Here is a 27,695-nt window from a genome sequence, read left to right as displayed (position 1 = left end):
ACAAAATTTTGGTAAATACATTCAGGAAAAAAATCACATCTAAAATTTTCAAGTTAGTAGCAGTAAATAGAAAGCAAAAGTTAAAAGTATTAATTCTCTGGTTATACATATTTTTTAAAACTAGATTATTTTAAAAAGTTAGTAAAAAAATTGATCTTATAAAGGTAACATTTTATAAATAAATAGCCTTTGCTGTTCAAGAAAAAATAAACTACCAGTGCAGGAAATAGGGGGAAAGACAGACTCATAATTATGTTCTTAATATTTCTGTAGTCCAAATTTTCTCTTATCATTTTAGCATGATAAATCCAGACAGATAAATTCACTCTATAAACTCAGTGTCCTAATAAAACTAATTTAAAACACAGGTTGCTTGCACTCAGATCACAAAAATTGGGGCTTTCAAGACCTAACAAGACAGAGAACCAGGAAGACTGAGGTCTGAGTCCTTAAATAACCAGACCGTACACGTGAGTAATTGCATGGACACAATCCAGAACTCAAAGTTGAAAAACAGCAGGTTTTAGAGGGTTTACAGTATCACTGGAATAAAGATGTAGCTTTCTTTTTTTTTCTTACACTATGTAAACATCTAACTTAATGTTAACAATGTATTTAATTATTATATAAATATATTTATCCCAGGTCACTGAAGTTAAATTACAAGAGGAAAGCTGTGCCGGGAGCCCTCCAGACAACATCCAGATTTAGTGATTCATTAGGGGACCTACAGGAGTAAGCATATAGTCATGCTCATGGCTATGATTTATTACATACAGTAAAAGGATAGAAAGCAAAATCGGTAAAGAAAAAGGTGCATGGGGCAAAGTTCAAAGGAGTCTAGGTGTAAACTTCCAAGAGTAGCCCTCTCCTGATAGAGTCACACTTAATTCCTCTGACAACAAACTCACAACACTTGTGAAATGTCATCTACCAGGGAAGCTCGTGAGAGACTCAGTTCTCAGGAGTTTTACTGGGGGCTGGTGAAATCTTAAATATATGTTAAAAATCTAAATCTAAAGGACCTCCAGCTGAGGTACTCTGTTTTGCACCCTACTTTTCAGCAGTCACATGTACGATGCAATTATTAAGCTTATACATGAATGAAATCGTTCACTGAATCTAAGCTTTGCCTTTTAAATAGAACACCAGAACAAACTTAAGGAATATATACCAGTGAAAATATAGATTTCTGAAAGACGTCTGTTACTAATCCTACTATCGTAAATTTCAAATTCAGCACCCATAAATTGCATTTTTCCTTCTTTGAGGGGCTGAAAAGAAGAGTTAGGATATATTCCAAATTATGACTGAATTACAATTACTACATTGTGCTCTGTAGTAATAAATGAACTGAATCATCTCAATTGAATGGTTTGCCTTGAGTCAAAGTAGGAAAACGTCTGGCAAAGGGTACGATAGAAAAGGCAATTTACTTTTTCTACTTCAAAATGTCATCAGACAGCCCATGACACAGTTAATATATCCAGTTGATTAGAGTCCCATAAAAATATAAAGCAGAATTTAAGAGTACAGTTTTACTTTGGTTTGTTACAGCAGACAAGGTGGGGCTTTGATTTTAAGATTATTCCACTGACACAAGGCTTTTAAAGTCTGTCCTTAAAAACCACAAAGTAGCCTAGTTTCCAAACAACTGGAAGAATTTGATGCTAACAAATATATACTTAGGAACCAGCTTGAATGTATTTGAGAAGTAACCTATTTTAGTTATTAGCTTTCTATCTTAAACCAATTAACACATAAATTAGAAACAAATACTATGTCATATATACTGCCTAAGATCGATTGATTAGCTTACTCATATATTTTATGAAGCAAAAACAAAATCCCTAAAATCCAGAAAAAGATAATGAAATGCGCTGACTTTCCTGTGAATCATAAACCACTAAAAATGTTGAAATCACAGGTGTCTGATATAGAAACTGAATATATCAATGAGAAATATATAAATTTAAGGATTTCTGGCAATCAAAATAATCAGTCTAATTGGTTTGGATGTCTGAAATATTCAACCTGTAATCAAGGAATGACGATTTATTAAGATAATTTTGTCACACAGATAATTCCAATATTAAGGTTTTTAGGAAATATCCCTAAAATCAGAAACTGTTGATTTGTTTCACATTCTGCCAATGAACTTTATAATGAAATAAAACATAGTCAAATTTTCTTGGCAAGAAAGTATAATCAGATGTAACCACACTTATTAGATGAAGTTACATTTTGTAATTCAAAACTATTTGCCTAATGTATTTATTTGTGGCCCTGAATAACTTCTAGAATTTTCAAAATCAGCCACTTAGTCCACTGGATGTTACTAACCCCACTAATATTGCATACAAATAAATAGGAGACATTTTTAAGCAGTGGCCAAATATCAAAATATGAAGAAAAATTATATATTCCTCTTAGCTATTACAAAGTCTTTGAAGCTGATGGCTATTAAAACGTACATCATAAAACCATAAAGCAAAAGTTACATGTTTTGATCTGGGTATTTCAACTGAGGCAGCAGATTAACCTTAAACAAAGAAAGTACTTTGAGACTTTTTCTTTTATAGAAAAATATGGCATGTCAAATAGAAGGATAGAGTCTTGAATCACAATCACAATAACATTTTTTTTAAAGGAAGATACTCTTTTTAAAGGAAACTAACTTTTTTTTTTTAAACTAACATTTTTTTAAAGGAAGATACTGAAAAGCAGGTAATATCTTACTACGTACTCTATTTTTAAAAATAAAAAAGAACTCATCTATCAGTATAATTTTAATATAACTAAATAAAGGGAAAATGCTATAGTTTTGCTTTTTACTTTGTCAACAGAAATTATACTGTCAGTCAATTGGAATTGATTGAGAAAAATTTTAAGCATCAAAAAGTGCAAAAAGTGCTTATTCATATCTCGTACAACATATTGTGTCATCTATAACAAAATGTACCTAGGTCTTTAGACAGTATATTGAGGCGACTGTATATATTAATTTCAAACAAAATTAGATAGCAAGAAGCACACAATTTAATGAGACAAAGTATTAATTCAACTACTAAAAATCTGTTATAATATAAATTTCAGAAATGGGTTTTTATTATAAAATATGATTTTGAAGTTTTCTTTTCAATATCACGTTATTTTTTTATTTCAACCTGTACAACTTTATTTTATTTAAATTAATATACTGTTTAATCATATTATATCCACTGAGTCCTGGTTATCTACATTCATTATTACAATAAAACATTTTCTTCCCCTTAAGGCCTAAATTGTACTTAGCTTATTAAATATTGAATTAAAATTACCTCTATTTATATTATCTGTAAGTTTAATCAGGTATTTTCTAGGAAATAAGTAGGAAAGGATGGCATATTATACTTTCATATGCTAAATGTTTCCAATTATACTTTTCCTAAAAAAAAAAAAAATACTCGAGAAATGTTCAAGTCTCTCTTTTCTCTAAATTTATATTCTTAACAAGCTTGGTTACCTGCTCAAGTAAGATGAGAAAAATGCAAACTTCGAGGGGAGTGTGTTTGTCCCTGTGTATGTGTGTGCATAGGGGTGGGGAGTAGAGTGGTAAGGGACCAGCAGTGAAAACAAAAGTGAAAGATTTTCAGTCTGATACAAAAAAAGAGATAAATCTAAAATAACTAATAACCCACTCTGATAATGATTAATTACTCTGAATGATTAAGAAATTAATAAGTTTTAATACTATTTATTTTTATTTATTTATTTATTTTGCAGTACGCGGGCCTCTCACTGTTGTGGCCTCTCCCATTGCGGAGCACAGGCTCTGGATGCGCAGGCTCAGCGGCCATGGCTCACAGGCCCAGCCGCTCCACGGCATGTGGGATCTTCCCAGACCGGGGAACGAACCTGTGTCCCATGCATCGGCAGGCAGACTCTCAACCACTGCGCCACCAGGGAAGCCCCATACTATTTATTTTTAAATCAGTTTATATTTCTTTGCTTTCTCATAAAGATTGTTACCAAAGGTGATTTTTCAAAGCATTAGAGCTTATCAAATATACTATTAAAATTTGGACAAAACTTAGATTTTTCAAAGTAGAGGGTGCAAAAAAGCTGAGCATCTCAAGGTTCAGAAAGCAAAGCCAAGCTAAATCATCCTCTATAATGAAACACAGGGGAGGTATTATATGAAATTATTACATATCTCATCTGAACAAGGCATTGCTCTTCTACAGAACAAATCACTATAGGTTAGCTAATTACATATACATACATACAGGTACACAGATACACATCCATCTTTTCCAAACAAGGTTAAAAATTCAACCTTACCTATAGAATGAAAATAATTATTGCTCCAGATCAAAACTGACAGTGACTTAAACATATATAGATATACATTATTGGCAAATATTAAACTATAATTGGTAATCAGATTTTAAAAGCTTATTTTAATGGTAAAAGTTTGGAAACATTAACTATTTACATATTTCTCATTTTTCAATTTTTCTCTTCTGATTGATTTATTTCTAATTTATTTCTAATAATAATATTGCTCTTGATATTTAAGTGAACTATTATAATATTTCTATTGTAGAAAAATAACTCATAAACTTGATAATTTTCCATTACTGTATTAAAATTTGTAATTAGATATATAATGTTTATTTACTTATATTTAACCAGCTTCATTTCAAAAGATTGACTTGAGGTAACTTAAAGATAAATACATCTAGACAGCATCAAAAATAAATGAGAAAAATACAAGTGAAGGAGAACAAAGATCTGTAGATAAACAAGTATAAAGCATCTGGGAATTAATTTTCTTTTCTAGTCCAAAATAATTATGATTTTATAGACTATATTGACTACAAGAGGATTTTCCTTGACTATCACCCCTAAATAATTAATATTTTAAGACAACATTCAAGAAAAATACTATTATAGTTTATATAAAGTTACAGATATTTAGAATACTAAGGCAGTTGCAATGCAACAATGTACTCTGAGACCAAAAATGGATAAGCACTCTGGGGAGGAGATGAGTTGGGGAATACCAGTTGTATAGGGATAGAGATAAGGCAAGGGAAAAAAGAAGCACCTAGTTCTTCAGAAAATGTTATGTGCATGCCTGTGTGTGCTTTGTGTGTGTGTGTGTGTTCTGGGGGTGGGAAATTGAGGAAAACTGTATGGGAAGCTGCTATTAATCATATTTAAATTTCAACTATCACTCCTTCAGCAGTTTTCAAATTTGCACTAACCTTGTTAAATAAGATATAGTTCTTTAATGTCTATTTGTACACATTCCTACAAACAAAGGGAATTAGCATTTAGCAGGCTGGCTAGAATAGAACAGAATGGAGAATATAGTTGTTATATAGAAAAGAAAAAGAAATTCAAATTCATTGAATGTCTACTGGCTTCTAGAACTCACACATTACATAGTCTCACTTAACAAGGCTGTAATGTCAAGTGTGTTTCATGGTTGGAGAATCTGAGAGTTTAAAAAGTTAAAATGTTCAGGGTCACCCAGCTAATAAGTACAGGTAGAACTCAACCTTTTGAGTCCAAAACCTCAACCCTTAAGTATAATTGGATAGTGCTACATTCAGCATGACCATGTATAAGTTAATTTTTGTTTTTGGCAATTTCCTTGGTACAATAATTTTTTAAAACCACATACTCATAGCTCCAACATGTGGTCATGTCAGTTGTATGAACTTGGGCAAGGTACTTAACTTCTCTAAGCCTCAGTTTTCTCAACTGTAAAATGGAAGATAATTTCAGCACACTCCTGAAAGAGGATTAAATAGGATAATGTGTATAATGTGGTTAGCAGTGTTTGATATATAGTAAGGATTGATTAAGGGGAGCATCTATTGGATAATAAACAGATTTTAAATGTATTTGTTTACATGTAAATTAAATATAAATTGGAATAGACCAATGTGTTATAATACTTGTAATTCTTTTATATTGAAAATAAATATTCTTAAAGATAAGCACGTTTTGGCTAATATCAAAACAAAATGAGCCTGTTTTTTTTTCTAGTTGATTCAGCAGTTGAGTTGTTACACATTCCTTAGAGGATTCCGACTTCCATGGCCACCATCTTGAGCCTTATTTTTTAATTCTGCATTTATTTTTTCTGGAGTAGTGTGGTGTTTACTTATTGGTGCATTCAACAAATATTTCTTGAGTACCTGCTTTGTGCCAGGCTCACTGCTAGGTGCTGGGGTTATAGTCATGAATAGAAAACATACAACACCCATTTTCATGGAGCTTAGAGACTAACGGGAGAGACAGACATTTTACAAATAATAACACAAATGCATTTAATTACAATAGTGATTAATAACACAAAGAAAAGTATAGTACTACGACACTATAATGAGAAAGGATCTGTTAATCTAGTGTGGAAAATATGAAGCTAGGCTACTCAAAAAAATGTTATTAAAGGTGGAGGTCTACAGGATAAATTGGATAATATATCATTCAAACTTACTGGAAATCACCATAAATTTAATTCAGGAAAGCTGTCAATCCATTTCTGACAGGCATAGCAAGAATACCTTTGTATTACATACTATCAGTTCTATAGTGTAATCTTTAACATGTGACCTCCTTTAAAAATCAATTCTAATACAGTCAACACAATCAGATTTTGTGGAAAGCTATTTATTAAATTAGCCGTCACATAAACAGGTGAGAGCATGAAAAAATAAGAGATGAACATTTTTTATATGATAATTTTGTGTGGTTGAACCTCTCATATAATACTCAGCTATTCACTTCTGAAATGTTTGAATCGCATTTCTCCAGAATTTTTCTATTTTATTTATTTGTTTGTTTATTTATTTAGCTTGGTCAATAAGTTTATTATTGTCTTTATCTGAAAAACCTTCATAGAAAATTGTGGTTTGGTTTACCAGCTCCCAGCGGCTCACTCCTGAGCTCTGAGGAAGCTTGCCTTCTTCTGAGCTACTCCGTCTTTCTTCTGGGCATTTGACATTCTGAGATGGTTCTACTTCTTTTAACCTTCTTTCTTGGGCTTCTTCTCATAGACTGGATTCTCTCCTACAGCAGCATGAGCTTTCTTATAATCTCCTCCATCGTGTCTAGAGTCACATTGTTCTTTATGTATTTAGAGAATTATTTCCTGGAAGCATCTTCACCTTCTTCAGTCAGGTAACACAGACAATCTGCAAGGTTCTGACCCATGATGTGCTTCCAGTGTACTTCTGCAATGGATTCCTTTTGCATGGAGGTCACATGTTAATGGATTCCTTGCTTTCTGAATCATAACCAGAGTCTTTTGGTACTGTGAGGGACAGAGAAGCCTCCATTCACAGCTCCCTTCAGGTAGTATTTCAAGTAGTAGTTCCGGCAAGCCCTGCAGCCAAACAGCAGGTGAAGGCACCAGGTTGACCATCAGTGCTTTCTGCAATGTTTCCATGAGAGTTCATGAACATAAGCTGCACAAACTATCATATCTCCTTCTATATGGAATAAGCAATCTGACAAATGATATCTCTCTTGGTTATACGAACTATCATCCTATATTTGGGTTTCTTGTACTTATTTTTACCCTGGATTACCATGCATTTCTGAGCACAGTCATCAGCTTTAACCTCTCGTCTTCTTCCAAATTTCACTTGGTATCTCTTGAAGTAGGCCTTATTCTTGATAACTTTAATAACCCCATCCTGCAGAACAGAGACCTGTGCCCACCACTAGCTACAGACCTGCAGATCCAGCACCTCTGAGGGTGGCAGTGGGGTGAGAGTGGAGAAGTGGCCGCAGCCCGAACTCAGGCACAGTGATTAGCCAGAATTTTTCTCTTTAAAGAGAATACCTTTGGGATAATTTTCTTTCTAGCAAGATACATCTCTGGAAAATTCCCACTTCATGCTATAGTCTCTTTCCCAATTAAGGCTCACACTTTTCTTGAATCCTGTCCCAACTATTGCCCCCTTCAGCTGAGACTTTGCTCTTTCTATCAGTCTTAAGAAGCCATTCCTTTTTTCCCTTGCTCTGTGTGGCTCCGTAATTCCTAAACTAGCTCTCCATATGATCTCTTCTTGTCTTTCCCTTCTTTTTTCTTTTCTAACCTCTTTTTCTCTCTTCCTTTTCTCTCTTGTCAGCCTCTCTTCCTTTTAAATTGTCATTGATAAGGCAAAAGTGAAAGGCTATCAAAAAACTAGCTGTTGCTTGAAATCATTAAATAAATAAATATATTTACTAATTTTGAAAAAATAAAGAAAGCAAGTGCCTTGGTTTGATGCAATTTACGAGAAAATTGTCAGACTTCACTTAATGAACATCAAGGAAGCATTTGTAACACACACACACACAAATAGCACTGAGTTAGGAGTCAAGAAAACTATTCCATCTGATGTTGTAAAAATCAGTATAAGCACATAACTTCTCTGAACCTGAGTGATAAGTTTTGACAAGAAGTTATTAGATTATTTGTTCTCCTTCTAACTTAGGATTTAATAAACCTTTTATTAAAGTGAAAGATTAATTCAAGATCAAAAATTTTCTGAGCTTCAGGATACAGAGTAAATAATTTGAATCATGCCACTATATGCTAACATAATCCAGACCTAAAGGTTTATTACATCAAATAATGTGTTTTAGGCAATAATAGAATTCTAGATGATAGGGGAAAATAAACACACACACTCAAAAACACAACCATTCAGCCTCCCCCCCAAAAAAAAAAACAAATATAAGAACTATTACCCATTCCTCTCCTATCCAAACTCTACCTATTACTCAAGTCTCAGCATAAGCTTCACAGAATCTTCCTGACAATTCCTTAATTAGTGTAAAAGAAAATAGGAGATAAACTGGTTCATGTAACCAGTCTTCCCAACACAACAATAAATGTCTATGTGGTAGGAATCATGTCCTATACCTTTTTAAAATTAATTTTAAACAAATTGACCTGAACTGAATTAATAAGGTACATAGAAAGCTAAGAAACTCAAATAAAATCCAACATTAACTCTGAAGTAGTTAAAAAAACCCAAAAAACCTAGTATACATTACTTAGGAAACTGTGTTTTCAGAGTCATTGAAATAGGAAATGGAAATTAAGAACAAAACTCTTGACTACACTGGCATAAATGTAACTTAAATATACTTTTGTAGGTACTTCAGATACCTACAAAAGTGGCTATGTAATTAGTATGATGTAGGCATTTAGGAAGATATTTTCACGAAGAAAACTAAATAAGAAATTATTTACTTGGGATGCTCAAATAAGATTATCTTCTTCCTTTTTCCCCACAGTTTACAATCTTTGTTTAGGGGCCTTTTACAACATGTTTACCACTATGAAAAGTAAAATCATTAAACTCTTCACTAATCATATTTCCTTATTAATGCATGAATTTTAACACACATGGGCATTCATCTGAACATATACCCCAATTAAAAATATATATATATATCCAGCCTCTAGTTAGAACAAATTCAGATTGGCCTCCACATATAGCCTACATTGGAATAAAAATGCTTATGATTAAATATTGAAAATTTCCCCAAATGTTAGATAAATCTCTGGTGACAACAATAAAAGAAAGAAACCACAAAAACATCAGTATCCTTAAGGAATCATCAGCTTCTTTTTGTTTGCTCCAGTTATAAATTTTGCATTTGCACATTGCTGCCTAGATTTTCAAAGGGTTCTGCAATGATTAATTTAACAATCTACCCATATTGCTGTAATATAGCCAAGAACTTTTACATATGTATAATTTATAATATTCATATCAAGGACAGATTAGTGGGCAAAACAGAACCTCCAATAACCAGGACTGTTATTAATGCAGAAATGGGCAAGCATCACCAAAATATGACTACTCAAAGAACAGACTTCTCAAACTTAGGCAATTTTATCCCCAAGGATATACAAAAATACACATAAACAGTGGTGCATCTTCACAAGAGTCAATTTGACCTGATTACTGTGAAGTAAACAAAATGAATTTCTAAAAATTCTAGTAATTATAAATATATATTGAATGCTTATTAAATTCTGGACCTTGTACAAAGAGCTTTGTGTGAATTATTCCATGGAATTCCCACAATAACCCTCAGAAGTGTGCACTACGACAGGGATTGGCGAACTTGTTTTGTAAAGCGCCAAATATAAACATTTTACACTCTGTGGGCCACGCACAGTCTACGTCTCAATGATTCAGCTCTGCTGTTGTAGGTTGTAAGAGATCACAGACAATATGTAAAGGAGTAAGCATGACTGTAGTTCAATAAAACTTTATTAACAAAAACAGATAGCAGCCAGATGTGGCTCGCAGGCCATAGTTTGCTAACCCCTGCAATTAAAACTCACATTTTGGGCTTCCCTGGCGGAGCAGTGGTTGAGAGTCCACCTGTCAATGCAAGGGACACGGGTTCATACCCCGGTCCGGGAGGATCCCACATGCCATGGAGCGGCTGGGCCCATGAGCCATGGCTGCTGAGCCTGCGCGTCCGGAGCCTGTGCTCCACAACGGGAGAGGCCACAACAGTGAGAGGCCTGCGTACCACAAAAAAAACCCAAAAAAACCCTCACATTTTACCAGTGTCCATATGTAACTTTCACGGGGCCACACAGCTGGCCAGTGCTGAAGTCAGAATTTGAACTCAGGTTTCTTATTGCAGAATCAAAGTAGCTTGCTACTATGCACATCTACCTCTTGACAGCAACTTAAAGAGCTAACTGTAGTAAAATGAACACAAATATATTCTGAAGTAAAAGGCAAACTGACAAATTTGTAAAAGATAAAACAATAGATTAGAAGAAACTTCACATCTGCAATGGATGCAGGTCCTGGGGAATAAAAGCTTAGGCTCCTCAGAATATCAGATATCTGGTGAAAATTTTGAGGAGAATTTAGCCTATGCTTACAAAATTAACTTTTTCTTTTTTTAAACACATGGGCCTAGAGATTTATTTGGGGGAGGTTTTTTTTTTAAAGAAGATGTTGGGGGTAGGAGTTTATTAATTAATTAATTTATTTTTGCTGTGTTGGGTCTTTGTTTCTGTGTAAGGGCTTTCTCTAGTTGTGGCAAGCGGGGGCCACTCTTCATCGCAGTGCGTGGGCCTCTCACTATCGCGGCCTCTCTTGTTGCGGAGCACAGGCTCCAGACGTGCAGGCTCAGTAGTTGTGGCTCACAGGCCTAGTTGCCCCGCGGCATGTGGGATCCTCCCAGACCAGGGCTCGAACCCGTGTCCCCTGCAATGGCAGGCAGATTCTCAACCACTGCGCCACCAGGGAAGCCCCAAAATTAACTTTTTTAAAAGGTCCCAAAATTATCTTAAATTTCCATGGTTTCAGAATTCTTTTTCATATATAAAGACATAGGATGAATTGTCAAAGTCACCCGCCCAGAGTTTTATATATATAGCTATCAATGCCCAGGCATTTTGTATATGTACAGCGTGCCGTCGGGTTGAGATTAATGACCCACTTTCAGGTCAAAATCCTGCCCAGTCAGAGTGACCTGGACCTATTAAATAAGTCCCATCTCACCTGGGATAAAATCCACTCTATAGTCCTGGCTACAAGGTCTGATACAATCAAGCACCAGTCTAATACTGTGACTTCCTCCCTTCCACTAAGTGCCAGCTACAGTGGCCTTCTTTCTGTTCCTCAAGCACAATCAAGCTCATCTTAACCATATGGACTTCGCATCTCTGCCTGGAATTCTCTGCCCGAGTTGAACCCAAGCTCAAATGTCAAGCAGATATTAATCAAATATGACCTCTGAGAGGCTTTCTCTGGACACCCAGGGATCATATATAAGAAACTATGTCTTAAGCAAGGAATGTTATAGTCATGTTCATCTATGATTAGTTTTATGTTAGCCCCTCAAGTCCCTTGGAACTAAGTCTACTACTTTTTCCAAAATCAGTTTTTGTTGCTGAAAATCACTAATTTGGATACCTGCTGAATATCAGCAGGTCACTACTTATACAACCACCAATGGTTTTCTGGATCAGTGGTAAACTCTCCCATGCCAAACTATTTTTTTACAGTAAGAGGGAATCTGCAACCTAAACACTATGGTCTATTCCTCTATTATACAAAGATTGTGGGATATACCACATTAAAAACAAACAAAACAAAACAAAAAAAACCTTTGCACCGTATGAAAGGAAAGTAAGGAGAGACACTATCTAGTTAAATCCACTGTGCTTCTGCTGAAAACTGTTCTTGAGCGAGATTTTTATTTAAGAAGTATAAATTCTACATGTTACTCTTTGATTAAATCAGGCATTTAGGAAAAAGCTGCTTATTTGGGCTATACCATCTTCTCCCTTTCAGAAAATCCCTCCCAAACTACATTTTCAATACCTTTTTCAACCTGCACTGAAGGCCACTGAATAGGTTTGAGACATTTGCTTTTTCATTGGCATGTAGAACTGTCATTGTGAACAGTTCCAACTACAATACTCAATGACGCCCAAACAATGTGCAACACACGATAACTGTCAGAGTCATGATGTATCTGCTAACTCCTGAGGATGATTCCCTCTCCCCTTTGGCTGCTGGCAGTTTGCATTCTGGGGAGATAAAGAAAGAACAGGAAACTATCCTTTACTGAGAATAGATAATGGGTCAAATGCTTTATCCATATAGTCATGTTTAATTTTTTCTTTACACTTACACTAAGGGTTATCACCCTCTAATTACAGATGAGGAAACCGAAACAAGAGATTTTACATGATTCTTCCAAAATCACCTGAACAGATAAGTGAAGGATTGGGACACTGGTACAGATCCGTCTGACTTTCCCCCCATCCAAAACATCTCTCAAAGCCAAAAAAAACTTTAAAGTCAGATTTTATCCACAGACACAGCAAATGTACGGATGATTATAGCCCATATGTTTCCCTGCCTCTCAAATTATTTTCTAATTTTTGTTCTCTCCTCTTTTGTTTTGTTTTTGTTTTTTGCTTTCTCTTGTTATCACCCATATTATTGGTATATTAGCGAAGTTTATAAAATCTTGGATGTATCACAGGAAGTTCATGGAGCTTGCAGCAATGCACCACTTCCCTAGACATCTTAACTTGCCTTTTTCTAGAGCCCTCTTGCACACAGGTGGTTTGTTTTAATTTATCATTTACCATCACAATGTATTTCATTGTTGCTATTGTTGACTGCTAATGGTGAAACCGACTTTGGAAAGAATTATAATATTAGAATATTTTAAAGCAGATGTTGGAGACTGTAAATATGTAAATTGCTCACAACAGAGCCACAAATAGCTCAAATTTGGCATTCTGACTTGTCACTAACATAAATATGTGATTCAGATTCATTCACAGCCAGTTACATGAGGAGTAAATGAAGAAAAAAAGAGAAAAAAGGGTAAAAAAATTTAATATAGATGTAAATGTGAGCAGAGAATGAAAGAGGCACATAAACAAGTAGAAAGGTCCAGAAAAATAATGGCTATACACAAAAATGAGTATTGCTCTGAAGTATAAATCCTTCTTATCATAATTTGCTGATTTTTTCCAACTATTATGACACGCCATGTTATATGTCTGACCCACCGGTTCAAAATGGCCTTCTCTTCACTACAGCAACAGCAGTACTAAGCCAGCAAGAGCAAACCTGTTCATGATCCTTCCACAGCTCTCCACCACCACTCAAGGATGCAACCCCTTGACCTTTGATATAGCAAGCTAATCAAAGAATAATTTCAAAGCTCTTTTGTTTCACAGATACTTGTTAGTCTTTGGCAATAGTTGATTTTATGAAAAGTGTGTCTCTTAAAGACGAAAGGGGACTATCTAGTTGAAGACAATTGCATTTTTGTGAATATTTGTCACGTTTACAGATAAAAGGCCTACACTTGTTTCTCGTAACTCATAAACACTTCATAAGGAAAGGCCTCTTTGAAGGTTTATGATCATATTACAGCAAGAGAGAAAATATAATTTTGATTAATCGGGGTGGCCTATATATTTCTACTGTGGCTTTTAAGATACAAAAGTTTAAAAGTGGCCCAGTAACCTCTGAAGCACTGTTATCACAATGGCTGGCTGAAGGAAAATACAATAGCTCTTTGAATCTCCAAGGTTTGTTGATAACACCTGTGATTGCAGGTGACTCTTCTCGAAAAGAAAAGCACCACCTTCCTCTTCAATTGTGACCACTGTGTTCCACAGTGGGTCAGAGGTGACCAGGGTGCTTTCAAATTCAGTTTTAGACTTCTGAAGAACTGGATTGTGAGCACTGACAAGTTCCCAATTTAGCCTGTTAGAAACATAAAAATGGTCTGCTTTCCCTCCTTTACCATATATTTTCATTCACTAAGTATAGCAGGAGATTTAATCTAGTGACTTTCGGAATCCAATTTAAATTTAAACGATAGATTGTAAGATTTTTGACTAGACATATATTGAGGCTTAAAAAATAGTAATCTTCACAATACACTCGAGGGAGAGTAAATGAGGTAAAACAAACAAAAAAAGGAAAAAAATATATCACTGAGTGATTTTTTTCCCCATTACCTTATATACACATTATTTACAAGTCTAAAAGACAGAATAGAACCAAATCTTAGTACGCTAGAAGTCTTTTGACACAATTGTACTTTTGAGTATAAAATAAATAGAAAATAACAAAGATACAATGCATGTCTATACTGGGCAATGGCTAAGAAATTTCTGACTAAAATATGATATAGTCAGAACCCATCGTTATATTACATTCAGAATTCCAAATATAAGAGGGGTATAGACAAATTCATGTTTGCTAATAAGTAAGACTTCAAAACCACGTAATGCAATAGGAAAAATAATTGGGGAGAAAATGGAAATACATACTCTGGAAATAGAAAGAGCTCCAGGTTATAATACTCAAAGGCACACTATTAGAAAAGTGATTGGATCTGTCTTCTGAGTGTCCATGGGTTACAAATTGATAGATTTTTAACTTAATGTAACAAAGGATTTTCTAATGGGGAAACCTGTCCAAATATGGAATGGGCTACCTCATGAGATGGGTTTCATACTACTGAAGATATCTAAGGGCAAGCAGAATCAGGGATGTTGAAGCAAAGATTAAAGATTAAACTATGTTACTGAGGTCACTTCAAACACTTGAGTCTATGAATTTTCTAGTAAGAGAATTGTCTACAATGAGAGAGAGCCCAGATTGATAAAAAGAGAAAAATAAATACCAACATACAAGTAACATTAGCTAATAGCAGAAATAAATGTAACTAACACATAGTTTATAAATGCTTCTTTGATGACGAGTTACGGAGTACAATCAAGGTGACAAGTTTGAATTGTCAAAAACAGGATGTACTGAAGAAATCTGAGAAAAATCTCAAGAAAAAAACATTGATCTGCATTGGGCTTAGTAAAAAACAAACATTATCACAAAGCTTAATAAAATGCATTCATCAGTACTAATCCAGCACTAATGGGAAGAAAGAAACACTAGTTGGTAAACCCAAGCTTTCCACTTATTACAGGGATAGTAACACCAGTCAGGCAGGAATGGTCCATAAGACATTTACTTTACCAAGATTACATATTGTCTAAGACCATGTAATGTTTATAGTGTTAACTCTATGCTCATTTAAAAATCCTTAAAATTACTTATTGGAATTCAAAAACTATTTGGTACAAAACAAAGGTGACTTCTTTACTGAACACAAGGATTCCAACTAACTTTTAAGGCATATACTCCATCTAACATTATTAGATCAGTTTTTTTTGTTGTTGTTAATATGAGTTTATCATGAGTGCGGCCCCTATAGCTCAATCTAAACTGGGGTGGGGGGGGAATTCTGAACTCTAAAGTTGAGTATCAGCTCTGAGTCACAGTGATTTTAATTGGCATTGATGTTCTAAGACTGCATGAGCAGCAGATGTCCTGATTTGGCTAAATCTAAACTTAAAAAAATCTATTTGAAAAGTTATTACCTATGTCAATATGCTTTTGAAAATGAAGCTTACTTTCAAATGCCCATGAGCAGTAATAGTTAAATAACTATTAATATTTTCATATGATTTCTTCAAGCCACTTTGTTTCTGATATAAAGAGGATTTTAAAAAATCTTAATTAAAACTTCTGATTTTGAGATAAATGTAGATTACCAAGCAGTTACATGAAATAATACAGGCAGATCCTGTGTAGACTTTACCTGTTTACTCAAATGGTAACATTTGAAAAGCTATGGAACAATATCCCAGCCAAGGTACTGGCATTGATACAGTTAAGATACACAATGACATCACAGGCGGCTCTCCTGATTCCCTTTTATAATCACATCCACTTGCCTCCTGCCTTCCCACCACTATCCTTAACCCCTAGTTACCACTAATTTTTCTGTTTCTTTATTTTGTCACTACAAGAATAATACATAAAAGTAGTTGAATCATATGTATGTCCTCTTTTGAGACAGGCTTTTTCCTGTCAGCATAATCCTCTGAAAATTAATCCGAGTTGTTTTGTGGATCAATATTGTTACCTTTTATTGCTAAGTAGTAGTCCATGGTATGGGTGTACCACAATTTGTTTAACCATTCATCTATTGAAACATACCTGGCTTGCTTCAAGGTATTAGTTATGAATAAAGCTGCTACGAACATTCATGCAGATGTCTTTGTGTGTGGGGAGAAAAAGTTTTAATTTGGGGGGATAAATACCCAGAGTGTGACTGTTGGGTTGTATGGTAGTTTTACAACTACCTCATTGTTTCACAGAGTGAAACACTTTACATTCACAGACTGTAAAATTTTACATTCCCACCAGGAATGATCCAGTCTCCCTGAATCCTCACCAGCATTCAGTATAGTCACTGCATTTTATTAAAATAAATGAAATGGCTAAAGCCATTTCAACAGATGGGTGGTGATAATTCCTTGTAGTTTTAGTTTGCATTTCCTTAACTAACAATGTTGAATATATTTTCTTTCATCTGTTTATTAGGCATCTATATACACTGTTCATGTCTTCTGACCATTTTCTAACCGGGTTTTTGTTTTGTGTTTCTTTTTTTCCTTTTTTTTAATGTGGAGTTTTGAGACATCTTTATATACAGTTGAATTTGAACACAGGTATTTTTCAATAATAAATACCACAGTACTACACGTTCTGTGTTTGGTTGAATCTGCAGATACCAAGGAACCTTAGATACAGAGGGCAAACTATAAGTCAAATGCAGATTAACACCAGCGTTGTTCAAGGATCAACTGTATTCTAAACTTGAGACCTTTGTTGGATATGTGGTTTGCAAACATCTTCCTCCAGTCTGTAGCTTTTCTTTTCATCATCTTAACAGAGGCTTTATATCATAATTTTAATAAAGTTCAATTTGTAAATTTTTCCTTGTATTGATTGTGCTTTTGGTGTTGAGTTTAAGAACTCTTTGACTACTCCTACATTCTGAAATTTTTTTTAAAAGTTTTCCAGTTTTACATTTTATATGTTAGTTCATGATCTATTTTAAATTTTATATAAGGTATAAAATTTAGTTTGAGGTTAATTTTTAGCCCATGGATGTCCAACTGCTCCAACATCATGAATTGAAAAGGAAATCCTTCCTCCTTTGAAATGTTTTTCTACTTTTGTCAAAAATTAGTTGGGCATATTTGTGTAGGCCTATTTCTAGGTTCTCTATTCTGTTACATCAATTTGTATCTATCCCTCCACTGATACAACATAGTCTTGATTAATGCAGCTATATAATGTCTTAAACTCAGGAAATCTGATTCCTACCACTTTCTCTTTTACAAGATTGTTTTAGCTATTTAAAACAATTGCTTTGCCTTTCCATATAATTTTAGAACAATCTTCTCTACGTCTTAAAAAAAAAACTTGCTGGAATTTTAATAGGAATTGTCTTAAACTGCTTTTTATTTGGGAGAAATGACATCTTCACTATGTTGAGTCTTCTAATCTGTGAGCACAGTATGCATCTTCATTTATTTAGATCTTCTCACCTCTTTCACTGGTGTTTTATAGTTTTCAGCATACAGTCCTGTTTAAATTTTATTATATTTATAAATAAATATTTCTTTTGAGAGAGAAAAAAGGGAGGGAAGAAGGGAGAGAGGAAGAGAAGAAGGGAGGAAGGGAGGGAGGGAAGAAGGGGGCACAATTAAAAATGACATATTTTAAAAAAAAATTTTATGGTCCCATGTTCATTGCTAGCACATAGAAATATAATTGATTTTTGTATATGTTTCTTGCATCTTGCCATCTTGCTAAACTTACTTCTTAGACCTTGTTTTTTGATTGTTTGGATTCCTTGGAATTTTCTACATAGATCATCATATTATCCATAAATAGGGACAATTTTATTTCTTCTATTCCAGTTTTATGTCCTTTCTTTCCCTTCTTTTGCTTTATTTCATTAGCTAGAACTTTCAACACTATGTTAAATAGGAATGGTGAGAGCACACACATTTGCCTTGTTCTCAAACTTAGGGGGAAAGCATTTAGTTTCTGGCCATTAAGTACATTATTAGATGTAGGGGTTTTTTTTGTTTTGTTTTGTTTTGTTTTGTGGTACGCGGGCCTCTCACTGTTGTGGTCTCTCCCATTGCGGAGTACAGGCTCTGGATGCACAGGCTCAGTGGCCATGGCTCACGGGCCCAGCCGCACTGCGGCATGTGGGATCTTCCCGGACCAGGGCACGAACCCGTGTCCCCTGCATCGGCAGGCGGACTCTCAACCACTGCGCCACCAGGGAAGCCCTCCCTTAGCTATTCTTTGAGGATAGGTCTGCTGGCCACAAATTCTCTTCGTTATCTTTCATTTGAGAATGTCTTAATTTACCTGTCATTCCTGAAGGATATTTTTGCTGGTTTCTAGTTAATAACTTGCAATAAATATCTTTAAGCACATAGTATTTTCTTTTTAATACATAGTAGGCTTATAGCCTTAGAATAAAGTACCTTAAGTGAAATAACTCAATGATCATGCTATAGCATTTTTTAACATAAATGCTGACAAACTGTTTTCCAAAAGGACTGCAGAAAATTATACACCAAGAAAAATAGTGCATAGAAGTGATCCCTACTCTTAGAGAGAGGATGGACTACTAAGACCCTTCCAACTTCATGATTCCAACTGATACCATTGACGAGGCTCATTTATCATGGTAATTTTTAGACATGACTGTATTAGTCAGGGTTCTCCAACGAAACAGAGTGAACAGGATGTATACATATATGAGGCGACTTCTTATAGAGATCAGTTCAAACAGTTATAGAGGCAGAGAAGTCCCACAATCTAGCTTTCTGCCTGCTGGAGAATCAGGAAAGCCGGGGATATAATTCAGTTCAAGGTTAGCCGATGATGTAACTCCCTGTAGGAGGCCTAAGGCCTAAGAACCAGGGTGTCACTGGTATAAGCCTCAGAGTTGGAAGGGCCAAGAACCAGAAGCTCCAATGTTCAAAGACAGAAAAAGATGAACTTCCCAGCTCAAGAAGGGAGAGAGAGAAAGAGGAAATTCACCAGTCCTTCACCTTTTTGTTCCATCGGGGTCAACAAACTGGATGGGGCCTGGCCACATTGGTGAGGGTGGTCTCTTTATTCAGTCACTGAATCAAATGCTAAATCTCTTCCAGAAACACCTCCACAGACTTACCCAGAAATAAATGTTTACCAGCTATTTGGCATCCCTTAGCCCAGTCAAGCTGACACAAAAAATTAACCATCACAACAAGGAAGAATCAACTTTGAAGAGCAGTGAGAAGTTTCTTTTGCCTTTGACATTCTCAATCAATACTTGTTTATTCCCACACCAGTTCACCTTGGCATTTTTGCTTCACTTCTCTTCCCCAGGTCAGAAACTTCATTGATGATGCATATCCTACACTGAACTTTCTTTTCTATAAAGAGCTTAGGGATGAGTTTAGGCAACACTACACTTTACAACTGTCCTTGAGAAAGTAGAACTACTGACTTGTATAGTTAGTTGAAAAGCTATGACTAGACCCAGAGATACTGGTGTTCTATTAATGATTTTTACCTTTAAATAAATGGACTCATCAGGCACTTTGGGGGGCTGAAAAACTTCTACACGCCTAGAAACACCTTAACTAGTGTACTCTTGGAAATCTCTGAACTTGTATATGAGATACTTTTGAAAAGATTACCCTTTAAATTATGTCAAAATAATGAGAATATACAGAAAATAATTTTATTTATCATTTTGTCATAAATTGCAAGGAAAATATAATTTTCATCCATTTAGTTTTCAAAAGAGATCACAAGTAGTAAAATCATTAATAATCATAATTTACACATTGGTCTCTGCCCTATAAAAAGAAGCAGAAATAACCATATTATGCAGATGTTCAGCAGCATGGCTGAACTAGACCTGTAAAATTGATTCTATAGAAAATATATCCTTCACATTATCCATAACTATATGAATTTGACTCAAGTTTATTGTGCAAATATATCTATACATACATTCATATTTTAAAAGTCTATCATTTTTCCATATAAATTTACAAAGACCACAGTGGTTTTATGGTCTTCTATATTTGCCCATACTGAAATCAGAATAAAGAGAAACCTATATCTGACATACATTAAATGTATGTTATTATGCTAATTAAATAAAATTGACAGATTGCTTATTTCTGTACTTAAGTGCATATTTCTGTATTTTTTATATTTATATAAAATTATTTATAAATCAAAATAATCGTAGCAGTTAATTATATGCCATGATAGATATATGATAGATAATGGGATGGCAGATTGGAACTTATAAGTTATTTAACACAACACATTTCATGGGGGGTGGGTAAGATAAGTATTTGATAAAATTGTGACTTTGTGAGGAATGGAGAAAATTATAAAGCTAATAATTATATATATAACTGTTTGAAAATTATCCTCTAGGTTAGAGACATCCACATTTAAAAATTCTTTAGGGAGTTAATTAAAATAGAAAAAGTCATCACTTCTCAAAAATATGACCAAGAGATTTAATTTTGGCTTTGCATGCTTATTTTGACATTTTTAAATGCATTTTAATATGAGGAAACAAAACATCATTTTCTACTTAAAGTTTTTCTTTTTGCTGTTTTTCAGAGGTCTCAGAGTAAAACCTTTTCATAATAAGTAAAACAGCATAATATTAAAATGTCCTCACCATTAAGACATATGCAAATTTATAAAATGAAGTATCTCCATACTTAGGAAGAACTGGATTTTGTGTCAGTTGGTATATCAGAAAATAGATCATGATTTCCTACTAAAAATACTGCTTTAACAAATTACTTAGGGCACAAATAAAATTAAAACTGAATGATATAAAACATATCAATTTAAAAGGCTTTACTATGTGGCAGCATGGGAAGTTAAAAATATTTTTGAAATAGAAATAATTTTTAACATCAAAAGCCAAAGGAAATGGCAGAACATTCTGCATGAAAATATCTCATGAAATGTACAGAATATTCTCTCAGGATAAACATTTTTGTTTTAGGTACAATTCTAATAGACAATAAGCATTAATTAGAGAGCAAACACATGCTGTTGAAGTAAAATCAAAAGGCAGGTCACTGAAATGACATGTTGTCTAGTAGGAAAGACTAACATGGGGGATTTTTTCAATGTAATATATATATATATATATACATACACACACATATATACACATACATACATTATTAGACCTATTTAAATGCAGTATTTAAGTAAGAAGGGGAAGTCCAGCTTAAGTCTATTGGAATGAGACAGGCAAGAAGACATTTAAAGCAGCAGGGACAAGGATGGAGATGGTAGAGTTTTTATGAAGGTTTCCTACAAGAGGAGATAGATATTTGGTCTTGAAATATAAGATAGTGTATAAAGCAAAGTAGAGGAGGGAAGGCATTCCAAAGGAGAAAGAATGGCATGGGTAAAGACACAGAGACTTGGTATGCGTGAGAAACTCTACACTGTAGAATTTAGAGAAGTAGAAAGTGATCAGATACTTGAGCTCCTAGTTTGCCAAGAACTTGGAAGTTATCCTTAAGACCAATTACTTTGAAAATATGATTCTTGTTCCCACAGAGCTTCAGTGAAGATGCCTCAGCGCTGAGTGGATAGCACACATGGGATTGCTAGAGGCAGCTGGGAAACCCCCTACCCTGGTGCCTCAAGGCAGAGAAAGGATTAACCCACTGTGACTATTGCCTATTGTTCTTTAAGTCTGTGTGCTTTCTCCCAGAAATTGGCTAAGGGTATACAATGAAGGAGAAGTGCAGCCACATCCCTGTTTCAAGTACTTTTTAAAAATAATGCCATCTCTTTTAATATGTATGTTTCTTAAAATTTAGAATTGGATCTTTTTGTATATCAAAAAGTTGTAACTCAGTGTATTCATGGACCCATAGTTTCATCCCTGGGGAAAACATACAAGGAGTAAGGCTTGTATGTTGTGACTGTTGTGACTACCCCACCCACCATCCCAAAAGCAAGTGCACATGCACATATTTTTACAACCACTAGACATTCCCTGAGATAGCTGAAAACTGGATAGTATACCCTTGTGCTGCCTACTGCGAATTGCAATTCTAACTAGCTAGTGCACAATGGCATTTTTTGGGCTCAAGGCCTTTCAGGCAATCAGGGAACCCACCTTCAGTCAGTGGACTAGGAACAGTAAGGATAATCTCTGAGAAATATTTGGGACCATATTTGAGATGGCATAACTGACTTGTGAAACCCTGTTTTATGTCCTTTGCTCTCATATTTCTATCTCACATGATCAAGAAAGTTATCAATCTATGACATAGTCTATAAGGAGGAGGCAGCCTTAAGTGTGAGTAACTCTACAATAGACATTGGATCTCCATTGTCACCAGAGCCATTAGCATTCATCTGTTTAGAAAACAACTGTCATAGGCTATAGTTTACCACCAAATGATTTACACTTGTCAGCCACACACAAAATTTACATTTGAGAAAGCTTACTCCAGCAATACTATGAAGAATATATTTGGTGATGAGTTGAGTATATTTGAATCAATTGTCACGCAAGCTTACTTAGCTTATAATTAATTATACCTCCTGCTGTGACTAGTTACTATTTAACAGATTTGACCTGGAAAACTGTGATTCTTTAAACTGACTATTTTTGTTGTTGTCAACTTTCTGGAAATGTTAACTATATGAAAATTCAAGGAAAATGGAGGTAGAAAAATTGTCATTCAAGCATTTATTGATTGCCCTTCTCCAGCCTTTAAAACAGCTTCCAGTGGAATTTAAGGGAAGTCTCGTAGTCCTAGCAGAACTTAGTCAAATCCAGCTTTCTGCTTGGTCCACAGGCAGGTGGGCCCACAAAATCACTCAGGAATCCCATCATATTTCCTTATCGATGAAACAACTCTCCCACCCTCTCAGATGACAATTCTACACCTCCTCTCATCTGGAATTTCCAACACCTCTCTCTTAACTTTTCACCTTCAGTTGACTGCCTTGACTTTAAAAATAAATGAAAAAATAGAAGCATTTACAGAACATCATCAACACTCAATCAAATCTACCACCCTCTCTGCTTAAAACTCATATATCTGTCTCCTTATTATATCAGATAATTGTCCCTGAACTTTTCCAAGACCAACCCTCCATTTGTACCCTAAATCCCATCTTCTCTTCCCTTCTCAAAGATTTGTATCTACAGTTATCCATTCTCTACTGACTCAGCAATTTTCCCTTCTCTATTGGTTCAACCCTATCAGCTGAAACACCTCCTACTTTAAAAGAAACTTTCTGACTTACAACTCTCTATTTTAGCTACCAACTCACTTTTCTACTCCCCTTTAAAGAATATCCCCTCATAAAAGTTATCGTTACACATGCTGCCTTCACTTTCTCTCTTCGCATTCATTTTTTTTTTTAATAAATTTATTTATTTATTTATTTATTTATTTTTGGCTGCGTTGGGTCTTCATTGCTGCACATGGGCTTTCTCTAGTTGCGGTGAGCAGGGGCTACTCTTCATTGTGGTGCACATGCTTCTCACTGCAGTGGCTTGTCTTGTTGCAGAGCACAGGCTCTACGCACGCGGGCTTCAGTAGTTGTGGCACATAAGCTTAGTTGCTCCACGGCATGTGGGATCTTCCTGGACCAGGGATCGAACCCGTGTCTCCTGCATTGGCAGGCAGATTCTTAACCACTGCGCCACCAGGGAAGCCCCGCATTCATTTTTAACCCATCAAAAAGATAATTTCAGCCCAACCATTCCAACAAAACCCTTTTTAGTCCAAATAAATGACCATCAGGCCAAATCAATGTCTAATTCTCAATCCTCATCTAACTTAAGCCCAACAGATGCAGCTGACATGGTTGAGACCTCCCTCCCTGTCCTTCTATTTCACCTACAGATCTTCTTCCTGACCTCTTCATGTGAGAGTAACTCAGAGATCAGCAGTCAGACCATATCTCTCCTCATCCTCACTTTTCAAGTAATCTAATTCAATCTCATAGCTTGAAATACCTTCTATAAACAGATGACTTCTGATTTCAATTTGCCAGCCCTATCCTTTCCACTGAATTACAGGTTCAGATATTTGACTGGCTACTCAAGATCTCCATTTATATATCAAATGGACATTTCAAATTTAAGTTGTCCAACAATGAGCTTTTAATTTCCCCCCCCATAATACTTCTCCCAGTTTCCTGCAGCTCTATAAGTGGCTATGCTATACCTCATGCTCAAAAGGTATAGAGGTGCCATTTTCAGAGGCCCATTTACCTACTGGACACAAACTTAGAAATAATTGTTCTTACCCTCATATACAACTAATCACTCATCAAGTTTTATCAGCTCTCCCTTCAAAATGTATTCCATTTTAATCTAATCAGTTTTTAAAGCTCCTGATGGTACCACTCTTACCCAAAACACTACAATTTCTCACTGGACTGCTGCAGTGCAGATGACCCTTAACGCTGCCCACCAATTCCACACCTACCCACATCCCTCTTCCTCCTAGCTTATTATAATATAGTGGACTTATCTTCAGTATTGTTACACCATTCTCCTGATCCACACCCTTTAACAGCTTCTCATCAAACACAGAATAAATTGAGTAAAATAGAAGAAAATCCAAACTCCGTACAGAAACCTACAAGGCTTTACATGATCTAACAACTGCCAAACTCTCTGGACTTTCCTAAAATTATCCCTCACTTACCATTCTGCATCTTCTTGCCTTCTCTTGAAAACACTAAGCCCGATCCCCCACAGAGACTTCACAACTGCTTTCTCCTCACTGTTCGCTCAACCCCAAGATTTTATATTGCACCTTACTTCATTCAAATCTGTTTAAATATTACCTCTTCAGAAATGGTTGTCTTGATCACATTGAAAAACAGCTGCAGTCAGCATAACACTGAACACTTTTAGGTGACTTTATTTTTTTTCATGGTACTTGCTACTATCTGGAACTTTATTTTGTATTATCTGCCTTTCCCATAAACAGGGCTCAGAGAACTGGGGTCTTACCTGGTTTTTTACTGCTTCATTTCCAGGATTCAGGAATATTGGGTACATAATAAGTGCTCAATGAAATTTTGTTTAGTTAATTAATTAATTAATTTAATTAATTAGCTAATTCAGCACCTGTGTGTGCCAGATTTTTTTTTTTTTTTTTTTTTTTTTTTTTGCAGTAGGCGGGCCTCTCACTGTTGTGGCCTCTCCCGTTGCAGAGCACAGGCTCTGGACACGCAGGCTCAGCGGCCATGGCTCACGGGCCCAGACGCTCCGTGGCATGTGGGATCTTCCCGGACTGGGGCACGAACCCGCGTCCCCTGCATTGGCAGGCGGACTCTCAACCACTGCGCCACCAGGGAAGCCCCCAGACTTATTTTTAATACATGATTCTAAGCAGCAGATTACTTTATCATTAACATGTGTCCATAAAGCCCTCTGTCCCTATCATTCATTTTAAAAAGCAGAGACACTCAGAAGTTCATTGTATATACATATGCAGTATAAATATACACATATACATAGTACATGTATATATTTCCTAAAGACATTTTACAGACATTTCTAATATAGAAAAAGTACTTCATTTCTATTTTTAAAGCAAAACTTCCTTTGCTTTAAAACTAATTTACCTGCATAGCATAGAAATCTATATTCTTGCCCCATTTTCTATCAATTTTAGTTGTGTTGAGATTATAAACTATAGTTAACAGCAAGAAACAAAAACATTAAATAATCTATGATTAATCTGTATAAAACTTTGAACTTTAGATGTGTTTGTACACATACGTATATAAACATGTATATAAATGATAAGAAGACTCAAATCTAGTGCATATTGATATAAACTAGTTAATATCTACACAGTAATATAATTTATAAACACGCACAACACAAGAATCAGAATTCTACTTTCTGCAGGATGTTAATAAATCCTCCAGAAAGAGTGTATAAAAGGACCAAGCTTCCCTCTGGCTTGTTCCCAGCTTCTATGAATTGCCTGGGTTTATGCTCAAATGGTCTCAAAGGTTTACATTTCTTAAGACAAATTTTTAGCTGCAGCCAGTTTTTTCTACATGCTGAAATTATCAGTAGAGCAGGGAAATAAGCCATAATAAAGACAAAGAGGAGAGAAAACCAAAGCTGTGCCCTCACCTGATACAGACCCGAATCCTCCCCAGCCTCAGAACCTTGCTCTCCCTTGTATTAAAAAAAAAAGTGGGTGGAGGGAGGAGAAGGGAAGAGGAGGGGAGGGGAGGGGAGGAAGAAAGATCACAAAGAAAAACCGGAATGCTTCACTCCTGCCTTGATGGGAGAAATTCTTAGGTCTTCATCAATTCACAGATGACTATCTAATCTAGACACTGAGGATAGCATCTCCTCAGAGTATTTGGTTCTGAGTGAAGTTCTTACTTTTGCACTGCCTCTATTTTAATATTTTACACCTTGTCTGCTTGTGGCAAGTGGAGTCTATATAGTAAGACTTTTAAAAAGAACATAGAGACAATTTTCCCTTAGCTCTTTGCAGAATTGATAAGCATGAATAAAAAAGTAAAATCCATGATTTTTTTATTGTTGGGTATCTCCTTTTAAATATCACAAAATTTAAATTGCCAAATGTACGGCTGAGATCTATGAGACAGACAGACAGAGAAAGAGAAAGAGAGAGAGAGACAGGGAAAGAGAAGAGAGAGAGACAGAGAGAGGACAAAGAGAAGAACTAGGAGAATAACAAAGGCAGCCAGATGAATCTTTGATGGACTGATGGGGGAAGACTGATAATAGTATTTTGTTTAAGTTAGTGTAAATCCTGAAGCAGGTTGTACTATTACTTACTGCTTGAGAAAATGGTAAAAAAAGCTTCATTTCTCTAAAATGTAAACTACAAGTAAATGGTACTATATGCTGATGGGAGCTTGAGAGTGATCAAGAAGAGATGAAAATGAAAGATTTCAATAAAATAAAGAATTAAAATGGTGACAAGCACTACTCTGTAAGGAACAGCCCATAGCTTGGATGCCAAAGCAAACCCACCCTAGTTCCATCCACTAACTACCACAAGTTAATGTCACTATACCTTTAGTATTTAAGGGTTTAGTGAAAATTTTTAGCTTCTTACAAGGAACAAATTTCAAATAGGATATTCTTTACAAAAATGTAAAACCACCATTAACAGTGTTTATAATATGGAATTTACATACACACACTCAACAAAA

At 35.2% G+C, this 27,695-nt stretch overlaps 1 protein-coding gene and 1 pseudogene across 1 annotated transcript in view; both read right to left on the bottom strand.

Moving 5' to 3' along the window:
* The window catches only part of GBE1 (1,4-alpha-glucan branching enzyme 1), a 297,826-nt gene that overhangs the window by 98,856 nt on the left and 171,275 nt on the right, over positions 1–27,695 (bottom strand). The gene's annotated exons all lie outside the window — the stretch shown is intronic.
* Positions 6,917–10,693, bottom strand: LOC116753127 (annotated as a pseudogene).

Source organism: Phocoena sinus, chromosome 4, assembly GCF_008692025.1.
Source record: "Phocoena sinus isolate mPhoSin1 chromosome 4, mPhoSin1.pri, whole genome shotgun sequence".
NCBI classification, from domain to species: domain Eukaryota; kingdom Metazoa; phylum Chordata; class Mammalia; order Artiodactyla; family Phocoenidae; genus Phocoena; species Phocoena sinus.
Note: the sequence above shows the minus strand (reverse complement) of the source record. Positions and strands in the feature narration are given on the sequence as shown.